At 38.9% G+C, this 14,116-nt stretch overlaps 1 protein-coding gene and 1 long non-coding RNA gene across 2 annotated transcripts in view; one reads left to right on the forward strand and one right to left on the reverse strand.

The window, feature by feature from the left end:
* The window catches only part of LOC106088385 (solute carrier organic anion transporter family member 4A1), a 158,214-nt gene that overhangs the window by 25,074 nt on the left and 119,024 nt on the right, over nucleotides 1-14,116 (forward strand). The window lies entirely within an intron of this gene.
* Nucleotides 6,378-6,890, reverse strand: LOC106088386 (uncharacterized). The gene is made up of 2 exons (XR_001221431.1): nucleotides 6,804-6,890; nucleotides 6,378-6,736 (listed from the first exon to the last, which is right to left on the reverse strand). It is a non-coding gene; the product is annotated as an uncharacterized LOC106088386 (long non-coding RNA).

The raw sequence follows: 14,116 nt of genomic DNA on the forward strand, positions 1-14,116 counted from the left end.
TGATTTTCCTAGAGTACTTGAAAGCAGGGAGTTCTTTTTCTTTTTCAGCATTTTAGCAGTGTTATGCTCTTCGGGAGATTTGATTCTCATTCCAGCTTCCGCAGAAGTGCTTGGAATGTCAGTTCTATCCCTTCCCGAATCTTGCACGTTCGCCCGATTGCGCTGCCGGTACATTCTCCTCTGTCTCCTTCGTCGTGCCCCGGATCGCTTTCTCGGTTTGCTTGTGAGCTTAGCAAAGCCATCGCTCACATCTGCCTTCATTCCGCTGCCCTCATCTCTCGATTCGCCTGCGATGACTGTTTCATTGACACAGTCGCCGTCAGAATGCAAGTCGGAAACACCACCTTTACTGAAAGGTTGGCGCCTACAGTTGCCAAGGCACCAACAGATAGAGGAGCGGAAAACAACTTGCTACGGTCTGACGCCACCATCGCAGCTGTTGGGTATTTGGAGTCAATTTCTTGCCTACTCCAAAAAGGCTTTTAAATTTTTCGTAATACCTATTCCGAGATATGGATATTTTTTCTTTGAGGAGCGCAATGAAAACACGTCCGCTCCACTAAACGGCTACTTTAATAGCGGCTACATCAATTATTATGTGCACTTCCTTTTTTAACTCCTCCATCGCGTATTTTTGCAAATAGTTGTTTTTTAGCGGACTTCTTTACAAGATGTTAACGATTTTCCTGGCATGAACCACGGCGTTCTTAAAAACGTCTAAAATATATGTATGGAATTATTTAAACCCGCGTTATAGAACCCATAGTGTTTTTACCATTAATACACAATACTCGCATATTTCATGCTCACTTGATTCAGTTTCGCTAGTATAAAGGACGTCGGTCACTGCCGAATGTATGGTATTATTCCAAAAAAAAAAACCGTCTATAGGGCTATCAAAACAAGCCGAAACATTAGGACTATCTAAAATGGTAGCTGGTATGTGTTTTTCAAAATTCATACTCAAATTTTCTTCCACCATTTCTCGAATTCCAGCTGCATTACACCTTCCAGTAATTTGTATCAAACCCAAGTTGTAAAATGAGTTGCTGCCATATATACAAATATTCAAATATCTTTTATGGGATTTGCTTGTCTATTGCCATTGTTGGAAAAATCTAATTTTATATCATTGATCATACCATCTTTTATACTTTTGAAGTACTTCAGATTTTGATTCTCCACATCACGTTCAGCTTTTGGGAAGGACATGCATTGGACACATTGGAAACTAAATGCGGCATTGTTTGCGTCGATAGGGAACGTTTAATACTATTCGGGCTTTCTTTCTTAAGTTCAAAAGTTTTGTTTTTTGTAACTGATGTCGATTCAGGCCGGTCCGCTTGTTGAGCCTCCTCTACGCACTATGACTCGTTTGCAAATATTGAACTGCGCTGAATCGTAGCTTTTTTTGAAATATTTCCACACATACACATATTTTTCTGTAAAGGAAGTATTTGTTACAACCAGAAATCTTTTTATTTCTAACTTACCTTTGAAGTGTCCAATCTTCCAGTGAATTTAGGTTTAGTTTCTTATATTCCGCTTTTTTGGCTTTATTTGATATTCGTAGGGAAAAAAACTTGAAACACCAATGTCGGTAATGTCAGTGATGTCGGCGTAATAACTAGAAGTGGTGGAAGTTTTTAATGCCAATAAGAAAAATAAATTAAAATTATGCCACCTCATTTTTTTGAAATAATAGTAGTAAAATAATTGTAAAATAGTAAATAGTAGAATAAACAAGTAAAATCGGCCGGACCGAATCTTATATACCCTCCACAATCGATCGCATTTGTCGAGCTCTTTTCCTGATATCTCCTTTTAGGCAAACAAAGGATAAAAAAATAATTGATTTAATATTGGAGTTATATGAAGTTATAGCCCGATTCTGACCATAGTTGAATTGAATGTTGGAGACCATAGTAGAAGTCTTGTGTAAAATTTCAGCCAATTCGAGTAAGAATTGCGCCCTTTAGGGGCTCAAGAAGTAAAATAGAGAGATCGGTTTATATGGGAGCTTTATCAAGCTATAGACTGATTCGGACCATATTTGACACGTATGTTGAAGGTCATGGGAGAAGCCGTTGTACAAAGTTTCAGCCAAATCGGGTAGAAATTGCGCCCTCTAGTGGCTCAAGACCCCAGATAGGTTTATATGACAGCTTTATCTGGCTATGGACCGATTTCAACCATACTCAGCACAGTTGTTGGAAGTCATAATAAAACACCTCATGCAAAAATTCACCCAAGTCGGATAAGAATTGTGCCCTCTAGTGGCTCAAGAAGTCAAGATCCTAGATCGGTTTATAGGGAAGCTATATCAAAACATGAACCGATATAGCCCAACCGACCTACACTAATAAGAAGTATTTGTGCAAAATTTCAAGCGGCTAGCATTACTCCTTCGAAAGTTAGCGTGCTTTCGACAGACAGACGGACGGACATGGCTAGATCGACTTAAAATGTCATGACGATCAAGAATATATATACTGTATGGTAACTTTCGAAGGAGAAAAGCTAGGTGCTTGAAATTGTTCATAAATACTTCTTATTAGTGTAGGTCGGTTGGGATTGCAAATGGCCCAAATTGGTTCATGTTTTGATACAACTGCCATATAAACCGATCTTAGGTCTTGACTTCTTGAGCCTCTAGAGCGCGCTAGTCTTATCAGAATTGGCCCGTTGTGTTTTGGTATCACTTCCAACAGCAGTGCTATGAATGGTTAAGATCGATTCATAACCTAATAAAGCTGCCATATATACCCATCTCTCTGCCTTTAGTGGGCATAATTATTATCCAATTTGGTTGACATTTTACACAATGGCATCTACTCTGGTCTCCAATATCCAAACCAAACATGGGCCGAAAAGGTTCATAACCTGATATAGCTCCAATAGCAACTCTTATTCGTTATCCTTTGTTTGTCTTTAAAGAGTTACAGGGCAAAGAAATTGACAAATACGATTCATGGTGGAGGGTATATAAAATTCAGCCCGGCCGAACTTAACACGTTTTACTTGTCTGATCTACCTATGTATGGGTGTACTGCATGACAAAGTATTGTATCGCCTTATTTTTCGCTTCTACGAGGAAACCCATTTGTTTTTCTGATTTTTGCCTTTATCAATGTCTCGTGTGTAGTAAAGTAGAACCCCAACAGTGAAAACAGACTTTTTTCTATGAGTGTACTTCTTGATCCCTAGAGGAAGCAATTCTTATACCAATATCTACAATTTTGCCCAGTAACTTCTACTATCCCTCTGTTCCTTAATGAAATATTCTTCTTTGGCCTCCAAAATAAATGCTACGTATGATTTAAATCGGTCCATGCACCCAGGGAAATCAGTCTGCTGATGTCAGCAAACACTGTCTGCTGATGTTAAATAAAAAATGTTAAACTTTTGAATAAGTCCATTCAAAATTTTTGATCTTCTAAACTAATTTTCATTAATTAAAAAATTTCACATTTTATGCATTAATTTTTTGTTTAAAAGCACAATTATAATAGTAGTAGTTACTTTGTCAGCTGATATATAAATTCGTTAAAAATTACCAAATTGTAGAAAATTGGGGAAAAAAATAATTTTTATGCTTGTAAAATTGAAAGATATGATGGAATATAATACTTTGTGAAATATTAATAACATTTTTGAGCTTTTGAGCGGCCGAACTTTTTACACTCAAAAAAAATTGAAAGCCAAATGATGGAAAATTGAATTAAATGGTAGCAAAATTGACCATGTCTTGGCGCTTAAGATTTTTTTTGTCCATTTTGTATACACAATTCTTTATTTTACGTATATGCAAGTGACCTAAAATCTAGTTGAAATTTTGAAGATGTTAGGATATCTGAACTCAATTTCAGCATGATTTGAACATACTAAGGAACAGTTTTTGCGATATAATACCAATTTCATACAAATTCGTCGTATGACCACCCTTAATTTGTGATACATAAATTTTGGAAAAAGTCATGCATTTCTTAAAAAATATTCTTTTTTCCCTGTTTTATAAAAATTAATTTCGACGTATCCGGAATAAGGAGAATAAATGCATTAGGTAGTTGAAATAACTAGTTCCTATGGGAACTTTACCCAAAGCTCTTATATTGTGTAATTAATTGTGGCTTAAATGTGTTATTCATTAAAAAAACCAACGCACGGCCCATGAAGCCATCACACCTAATATGGTTGAAAAGTCTTCTAGTGGTTGGTGTGTGATGCAATCTCTGGCACTCCTTTTCCATTTGCAAAGAAAATCTCCGATCATTGAGCTCGTCTGGAAAAAGAAACAAACTAAAAAATGTATTGTCTATTTGAAACATGTAATTTTTTTACTTGTACAATTTTTGCTTAACCCAAAAAATTAACTATGAATAATGATCATTAATTTTTAGTCAAGCTAAAAACACAAATTTGATAGTTTAATAAAACTTGCACTTCAATTTTCATTCGCATTTATAAATGAATTATCTAAAACATTTATTTATTTTAAAGATGAGTTCCGTGCGGAGTTCCATGCTATTTTTCCCATCGGACTCCTCCTCAGGTGGTGGATTGGGGAAAGCTTATCAGATATGACGAAGCTTATCAGATAGAATATTCGGGGAGAATCAACTAGTTAGCACAAACAGGTGGTGTCCCGCTTGTACGGATACGAATACATTAAACTTGTTATGGGAGATTTTAGTGCCAAGGTGGGCCATAACAACAATAATCGACACTCAATCGTGGGAATGCAAGGACTTAGCGATACCAGGAATGACCATGGCGACTGATAGGTTGATTTCTGTGCAAGAGACCGGCTTTTTATTGGAGGCACAAAATTCCCACATTAAAATATACACAAATATACTTGGAAATCGCCAGAGAAAACACCCGTAATCAAGTCGACCACGTACTTATCAGCAAACTCTTTCTGGGTTCGCTGACGGATGTGAAAACTAGACGAGGAGCCGACATCGATAGAGATCACATGCTCTTAGTGGCCACTCTGCGTTTACGCCCAGCCGACGCCAAAAGGACTCAAACAAATAGCACAAAGTTCAACCTCTTAAACCTAAAAGACCCCGTAAGAGCGCGCGAGTACAAGGCAACATTAACGGAGCAGCTGCAAAGTAACGCCCAAACATGGGCCGACATAACAGCAGCATGTACGGAGACGGGCACCTCAATCATAGGCATTGCTCGACGATCCCAAAACCATGGATAAGCAACGAAACTATAGAGGAAATAAAACACCGGAAACATCTACGCAGCGCTCTGCTACGGGCAAAATCAAATGTAAGTAAACCGCGGCCAGGACTGAATATCGCGCCTCCGCTTTGCTGGTAAAATGCCTAGTTCGCAGAGATAAGCGAATATATTTTAATTACTGGCAGAGAAAGCCGAAAATGCAACTAATATTGGACACATGCGTGCTGTTTACGAGTCAATAAAACAAATGAGCAGCAACAATATAAGGCCAATGGCAATAATAAAAGATGACGACGTTTATAAGAAATAACAACACCCGAACAGCAATTAGACCGATGGCGTGGTTTCTTCAGCTCCGAAGGACCAGCGACCGAGGACGTAAGCTCCGATCCTCTAAGTCCACCTGTACGCCGAAACCCACGCAGGGATATATCTACAGCCCCACCCACCTGCGAAGAACTTGAGGCCATTCTGGTTTCACTCAAAAACGGCAATTCAGCCGGCCCTGATAATATATCTGCTGAACTGTTGCGGTATGGGGCATACTCCATAGCTCAAGCGATCACCCCAATAATCAGGGAGGCCTGGGATACAAACGCTGTCCCCACAGAATGGAAGAAGGGGATCATGGTCACAATCCCAAAGAAGGATCACCTCACCCAGTGTAGGAACTGGAGGGGGATTACATTGCTAAACGCAATAAGTAATATGATGACAAGTCTGCTTCTGCAGCGTATTTCGCCTGCACTTAGTCTGTTTCAATGGAAAAGAGAGCGGACCTTTTGAAATCGACAAAGGAGTGAAGCAGGGTTGCATCCTGTCGCCTGCACTATTTTTAATTTTATTAGACTCCGTATTAGAAGCAACTAATGCTGAGGCACCCTATGGCATACGCTGGGGTATTAACGACTTTCTCGGAGACATCGACTACGCGGATGTTATGATATGTGTATGCCTCTTTGAGCATCGCTTCGAGCACGTAAAGGCGAAACTAGAATGACTGAATGAAAATGCTGCTAAAGTAGGCCTGAGGATAAAAATAGCAAAGACCAAATTGATGGGGGCAGGAACATGACACCACTCATTTTAAACGACCATGTCATTGAAGACGTTGACTTACATACAACAACAAAGTTTGGAAATGCAGTGACATCTCACATAATACAAAAGTCAGGGTCTTCAACAGTAGTGTGAAATCGATTTTATTATATGGTTGTCCAAGTTGCTTGACACAAGCGACTATCCATAAAGTCCAAGTTTCCATAAATGGCTGCCTACGACAAATGCTTCGAATTTTCTGGCCAAACCGTATTTCAAATAAAGAATTGCAAACAAGAACAAACACTTTCCCCGTCGATATAGAAATCCGGAAGAGAAAATGGATCTGTTGGATCGTATCCTATGCCGACCGCGCGATAATATAGCGAGAAATGTCCTAGACTGGAACCCGAAGATAATGATGAGTTATTATCTGTATCCTTTGACTTTGCTGCAAATTTCCATGGTTAGTTATAGTTGTGATTTGCGCATAGAATGTCTAAAATGAAAACAAAAGAAAAAACAATTAGTCGATGTAACTATAAAATAATTTAAATACAACTTACCTAAAATAGACATTTATCTGCTGCAAGAAGCCATGTTTGCTTGAGGTTGTAGTAATATTAACTGGAGATAGATTACCTATCTGGAATATCTAAAATGAAAACAAAGAATTAATTAATTAAAATAATATAATGTAAAATAAAGTAAAACAAAATAATACAAAAATGTCTAAAATATAAAATAATTAACTAAGTTATTAATTGATTGATTTCTAAATAAATAAAAACAAAATACAGAATTAAATAAATTAATATTTAAAAAAGAATAAATAAATAATTTAATTAATTTATTGACATATAAATAAACAAATGGATACATAATTTTTTTGGTATTCGATGTTTCCGCTGTAACGATGCGCACCCGAACTCATAACAAAACCAACTAACTACACCGCCCATCAAAACGAAAATTAGCAGATAATGGAATATGAGATTTTATGTGTGTATGCATACATGTCTACACCCCATTCACACACAGGCATTTGTTTTTCAGCATGCACGAGCTTGCCCAAAAATTTAAACAAAACAGACTTTAATAAATTCCGACAGTAAATGGGTATATGTGTTAGTGGCAGCTTAGAAAAATATCCTTAAAATGCATAAAATGCCTCTTTTTATTTTACACTAACTAACATGTTATGTATTAAATATTTGTTCAACTTGCTTTTACAACGTGTTGAACTTTTAGAAAGTCCGCAAAATCAATGGTAATAAGTTTCATTACAAATTTGCTACAAAAATTTTTTCCATTCAAAATTTTTGAAGTATGGTCACAAATTACAACTAAGGATGCAATTTTCCCTTCCGAGACATATGAACAAATAGCAATTTCTTTGAAAATAGGGTATGTTCCCGAAATTTAGCAAATTTTCCTCTTAACGTAATTATATCACTCGCCACTGATGAGATACAGTGTAGTAATTGTAACTGAGTTTGTAACACCAGAATAACATAGTTGTAGATTTGAAATAAGTTTATTTCAAAGATTTCCTTTATAAATCTGTCAAATAAACCCATTGTAAGGCTTCATAAAGTTTTGTGAAGACGACTGTAAAGGCCGGGCATCGTAAATGTAAAAAGGCAATTAAGCTTATTAGAAAACTTAGCATTTGACATTACAAAGCACAAATTTATCAATATTATGAACATGTTGGAGGCGTAGGCGATGGCACTCTTCCCGGATATTGAGAGAGCGTTTTACAACATAGAGATAAGGTCGATAGTCACCACTTTGGACCGACGGGGGTCCAATTGAAATTCTTATTGAAAGATAGACTCTAGCTCCCAACTCTCTTCTTGTAATTTCTTCTTATATACTCACATATACATATCTCACATTTTCTTTACTTTTTTCATCCACTCTTAGTTTTCTCACCAGGTTATCAATTGGGCAGACTGGCCTTCGAGTGAAAGGGTGAGTTCACCCTTTCATGATGGGCTGCCCATTCAACCTAAACCATTTACATTCATTGAATAGGACTAGCTGTTTTAATAATGACACAAAAACGGAACATAAAATTTAGTTTTTACTGAATTCTACTTTTCGGTTACGGTCGACAGACGTTCGGTAATCATTTGCATGTGTATTCATAAGGCAAAACAAAATAGCTGGTACGTTCTTCTACATTTACGGCATGTTTACGAGAGCATTACCATGTATTACCTATTCGAACCCAAGTCCGTCCGCCTGTCATCTACAAATGCACATATTTTTTGACCTACCCTTTTAAAATTGGTGGGAGTAGGTTAGTTTAGGTTAGGTTAGGTTGAAAAGGGGGTGCAGATATTAATCCGCCCCATGCCACTATGGAAATACACCTAAGCCAGTAATCGGCTTGTTGAGCGCTCTAAAAACTATAAAGTAACCTCTAAAAAGAAAATTTTAAGTTAGGAATTCCGTGCTACTTACAAAATCCTTAATTGTTTTCAATGCCACTCCCCTAAGTTGGTTCATGTCTGGTATTGTGTCTCCACCTAAGTGCCGGTATCTGTTAGACGCGAAAGCCGGGAAATAACAAAGGAAATGCTACAACGTTTCATCATCTTCCCCGCCTGCCCTACATATGCTATCACTTGCCGCACCAATTTTGCATAAGTGAGCTCGTAGTCCTATGTGTCCCGTTATGATACCAAAAGCTATACTGACCTCCTTCTTGCTTCCTTTCAGTAATGGGTACCCCCGTAGAATTTTTACCGTCCTACCGACTGTTTCGCTGTTCCACAATGTTGCATGCGCATTCGTCGCCCACTCCCTTTACTCGGACTACGTCGACCCGGGTTAACCAAGTTTATTGACGGCAGTCCTCTGGCCTTCATCGCCAAATCGTCAGCCCTTTCATTTCCCCTTACTCCGTTATGGCCCAGCACCCAAACGATGCGGATTTTCCCATCCTCAGAGAAGGCGTTAATCTCTTTCTTATACTGCAAGACTGTTCGTGACCTTACTGTCCTGGTTGTTATTGCCCTTATGGCAATTTTACTGTCGATAAAGATGTTCACACTCGACGTCCTCGCGTTAGCACCACAACACTTCACGTATTCGGTGATCGCCCGGATCTTCGCCTGCAGGGCCGTATTATGGTCAGGCAGTCTAAAACTGATCTCAGTCTCCCTGGGTTCTCAATGTAAACCCCCAGGCCCACTCTGTCCTCTAGCTTTAATCTATCCGTGTAACATGATGTTCCAGATGACAATACTAGACCGTCAATCCAAGACTGTACCAATGGCAGCAGTGCCTCGCACTCGACTTCAAGGTTCATCTCAGGTATCCGATCGGAAAACTCCTTCCCTTCCTTCCAGTTTTCCTATCGTCGCCTCGATTATATCGCGATGGTATGAGCTGCTCCCACCCTCAATCCATTCTCCCATCCCCTTTAGTCTCATAGTCGTAGTGGCTGTCTCACAATTAATCTGTATAGAATAGTCTCCAGTGGGCGTGGTCTTCATCGCTCCACCTATGCCAAGACAACATGTTCTCTGAACCCGTTATATGGTCCTTATATTGCACTCTTTCCTCATACTGAGGCGTAAGAAGGTATAGGTCTAATCACGCTCCTGTAGAGCCAGTTGACTATCCTCGGATTCAAGCCCCTTTTCGAACCTACGGTCCAAAAGGGGCTTGAATCCATGGCATAGTGCCCAACATCTGACACTTCCATTTCAGTTTCCTGTCCAAGATCACACCTAAGTATTTGACCTTGTCAGATATCGAAATCGTCTTATTGAGGAAACGTGGTGCGTTAAATTCGCCCACCTTCGTCTTCCTCGTGAACAGGCATATTTCAGTCTTCTCTGGGTTAACATTGAGAGGTCTGGGTCTAGCCCAGTCATATGCCATATGCAAGACCCTTTCGACCCTTCTGCATAGCTCGTTCGAATCCTTACGCCTTAGAAGTTTTATAACAAATCCCTCCTCAGTCAGCATCTGTAATAGGTCATTTATGGTGGTCACCCATAGGAGTGCCTTGTGCCACTTTCTCCCTTATATTTGTGTCATGCGACACATAATTTATCCACCTGTTCCTTAGCATATGGTTTATACGGTCTCTAAGGACCAGTGGATCAGTGTGTTGGTCCGCACAGGGTGTACGTTTTGGCATCGAAAGATTCTTCTATTTTATGCACAACCTTGTGCAGGGCAGTCTCCACCGATCTTCCCTTGACATAGGTATGCTGTTTCTATTTGAGCAGTTCGCTGGATGTCCTACTCTTTATCATTTAACTGTAGACTAGATTTTCAAATGAACTCCAATTCCCCTCTTTGTTTTAGTTACAGGGTCGCCAGAAAAGCGTACAAAAAATAGTATAATGCAATTTTTCTTATATATAAAAATCAATTTGTGTTTGTTTGTGTGTTCCCAGGATTCACTAATAGAAGGTTAGGTCACATGCAAAAACACAAAGTGGATAGGCCCCATAAACATCATTAAGGATGTCAAATCTGACGATTGAAAATGTCATCATATAGGAGAAAACGTAAACAAAGAATGAATGTAAAAAGAGAACAAGTTGACATCCTCAATGCCAAGTACTGCCAAATATTAAAAAAAAGTATATCGGCTGATAGCTTGGCTTAACCTTATTTAGTGAATCCTGGTGTGTTCCTTATAGACTCAGAAACGGCTGAACTGATTTTCTTGAAATTTTCACAGATGGTGCATAATGATCCCGTGGTGAAAATAGGGTACTACATTTTTTGATATATGAAGGGTGGGCGGACCCTCCCCCTTACCCTACTTTTCAGAAACGCCAGATCTCGGAGATGGATGGTGCGATTCAAGCGAAATTTTGTGTGCTCTCATAGTACCCTAAATAAAAATTTGGTATCCAAATTTCGGGTGGGGTACCTAGGGGGTTGCCCCACCTTAAAACTTACCAAATATATATTATATTTAGACCAATCACGACAATATGGGACTCAAATGAAAGGTATTTAGGATAAGAAAACGTGTCTGATATCCAATTGTCGGACCAAGTGCTAGAGAGACCACCCCAACCCCCAAAACACCCCTAAATCGGACATATTTACCGACCACGGCAATATGGGACTCAAATGAAAGGTTTTTGCGAGTAAAATACGAATCTGATTTCCAAATGTGAGACCACGTTTCTGGGGGTCCACCCCTTCTCCAAAACACCCCCCAAACAAGACTTATTTACTGACCATGGAAATATGGGGTTTAAATAAAAGGTATTTGAATGTAGAATACGAATCTGATATCCAAATATGGGATCAAGTGTTTGGGGGGCCGCCTCTCACCAAAAACATTCCCCAAAGCGGACAAATTTACGACCATAGCAATGTGGAGCTCAAATGAAAGGTCTTTGGGAGTAAAGAATGAACTTGATATCAATATTCGGGAAAGTGTCTATGGGGCCACGCCACCCCCACAACACCACCCAAATAGTGAGTATTTTCTGACTATTGCAATATGAGGCTCAAATAAGAGGGTTTTTTAAGTGGAACATGAATCCAATATATATTTTCAAGGCCAACTCACTGAGTGGCCGCTTATCCCCCAAGCCGGTCATGTTTGCCGACTATGGAAATATGGAGCTCAAATTAAAGGTATGTGGGAGTAGACCACGTATATGATATCGACATTAGGGGCCAACTGTTCAGGGGACGGCCCACAACCATGGGGGTTGTTTAACCCCCAAATAGGACGTATTTGCTCTAAATATTCATAGTTTTCAGGGCCAATACCCCAAACCAGACATATTTGCTGACTTTTGCAATAAGAAGATTAAATGAGATTAGAAAACGAATTTGATTTCCAATTTTGAGGGCAATGGCAATAAGGGGTTCAAATAAATGATATATAGATATATTAGAATAGAGCACGTTGCTGATATATTTTCCGGGCTTAGTGTTTGGGGGACCACCCCAATCCCTAAAACACCCCTAAATCGGGCATATTTACTGATAATGTCAATGTGGAGCTTAAATGAATGGTTTTGGGGGGTAGAGCAAGAATTGATACCCATTTTCGGGACCAATTTTCTAGGGGTCTACCCCTTTCCCAAAATACCCCACAAACAGCAATTTTTAAGTGAACATCGCAATATGGGGCTCAAATAAAGGTATTTGGGAGTAGAATACGAATTTGATATCCAAATGTAGGACCATGTATTTAGGGCATCACCCCCTTCTCAAAACACCCCCAAAGGGAAAAAAATGTTCGACCATGCCAATATGTGGCTCAAATGAAATGTATTTGAGATTAGAAATCGAATTTGAAAACCTATTTTGGGGCCATGTGTTTGGGGGAAGCCTCATCCTGTAAACTCCTCTCAAAACCAATGACAATATAGGGTTTAAATGCTGATATTTTTTCAGGGCCAAGTATCTGGGGGACCACCTCTCCCCTGAAAACACCACTAAATCAGACATCATGAGAATATCGGGCTGAAATGAAGTATTTTAAGAATGGGTACACCTTACATCCAAACTTAAATTCTTAGACCAATAAAGATCATATGGGATTCAGATAAAGGTACTTATCTTGTTAAATTGTTAGTCAAGTTAGCATGGTATTTCACTAAAAGATCTTTAATTGTCGAAAATGAATATTCCAAGGAATCTTTTGTTCCATATAAAGTAAAAGAAGGCGCAGTGGAGCGAGCCCGGGTCAGCTAGTAATTTTTATAAGTGGTATAACTTCCGCTAAATACGAGTTGAGATTCCATTGGATACGAAAGCGCACTCTATCACGTATGCGGTAATTCGGCCCCAGGTCAGTGAAGTCACGTACAGTCTTGGAGTATAAGAAGGAGATAAACGCCTTCTCTGATAATACATGATCCGCATTGTTTGGGTGCCGTCAATAAACTTTTTCGAGGTCCGAATTAAGAGCGTGGGCTACGAACGCGCATGTACCACTATGGAACAGCGAAACGGTCGGCAGGGCGATGAAAATCCTATGGGGTGATCCGGATTGTGGGAATACGAGACTATTACTGTAAGGAAGCAAACAGGAGGCCTGTAAAGTTTTCAGGACACATAGGACTGCGAGCTCACTTATGCAAAATCGGTGCAGCAAGTGATAGCAGAAGATGATAAGACGTTGGAGTATTTCCTATATCATTACCCGGCTTTCGCGGCTAACAGACACCGACCCTTAAGTGAGGACACGATACCAGACATAAACCAACAAAGGGGCGTGGTTTGGAAAACACATAGGGATTTTGTAAGCAGCACGGAATTCCTGACTTAAATTTTCTTTTTCGAATTTACTTTTTAGTATTTAGAGCGCACAACAAGTCGATTGCTATCTTAGGCACGGCATAGCTGAGAGCACCACAGAGGCTGGAACATTGAGGTCCGATCTGTGTGGTGTTCATTTCTGTCACTAGAAGCTTAGCTGCGAGCTGTCGGGAATCATTAATTCCAGATTTCTTCGCTAAATTGTTAGAAAATATTAGAAAAATGACTTAGGAAATAAAAATATTTTTATTTCGAAAATGTTTAAAATGCGAAATATTTAAATTTAAATTTCAACGTCAATATCGAGGGTCAGGCGTAATGAGTTTAAATTTTGTCTTTAAAAATACATATTGAAATTGGTCTATACAGATTAGCCATAGAGACAGACATAGACAGATTAGCATAATAGAAAGACTTCAAAAATGTTTATGCAAAATGCTGTGTCGCAAAATGCAAAATTTTACTGAAATTTTGGCTTTATAATACAATCTCGAGGTTAGGTTGTCTTTACAGAGTTTTTCGGTAAATTTTTTGTCCTTAAAAATGCATTACAATTAAGTCTTTAGAAAAAATGTTATTGACATTTATATAAAAATGTTGTCTTTGGAAA

The sequence above is a fragment of the Stomoxys calcitrans genome, chromosome 3, assembly GCF_963082655.1.
Source record: "Stomoxys calcitrans chromosome 3, idStoCalc2.1, whole genome shotgun sequence".
Classification (NCBI taxonomy): Eukaryota; Metazoa; Arthropoda; class Insecta; order Diptera; family Muscidae; genus Stomoxys; species Stomoxys calcitrans.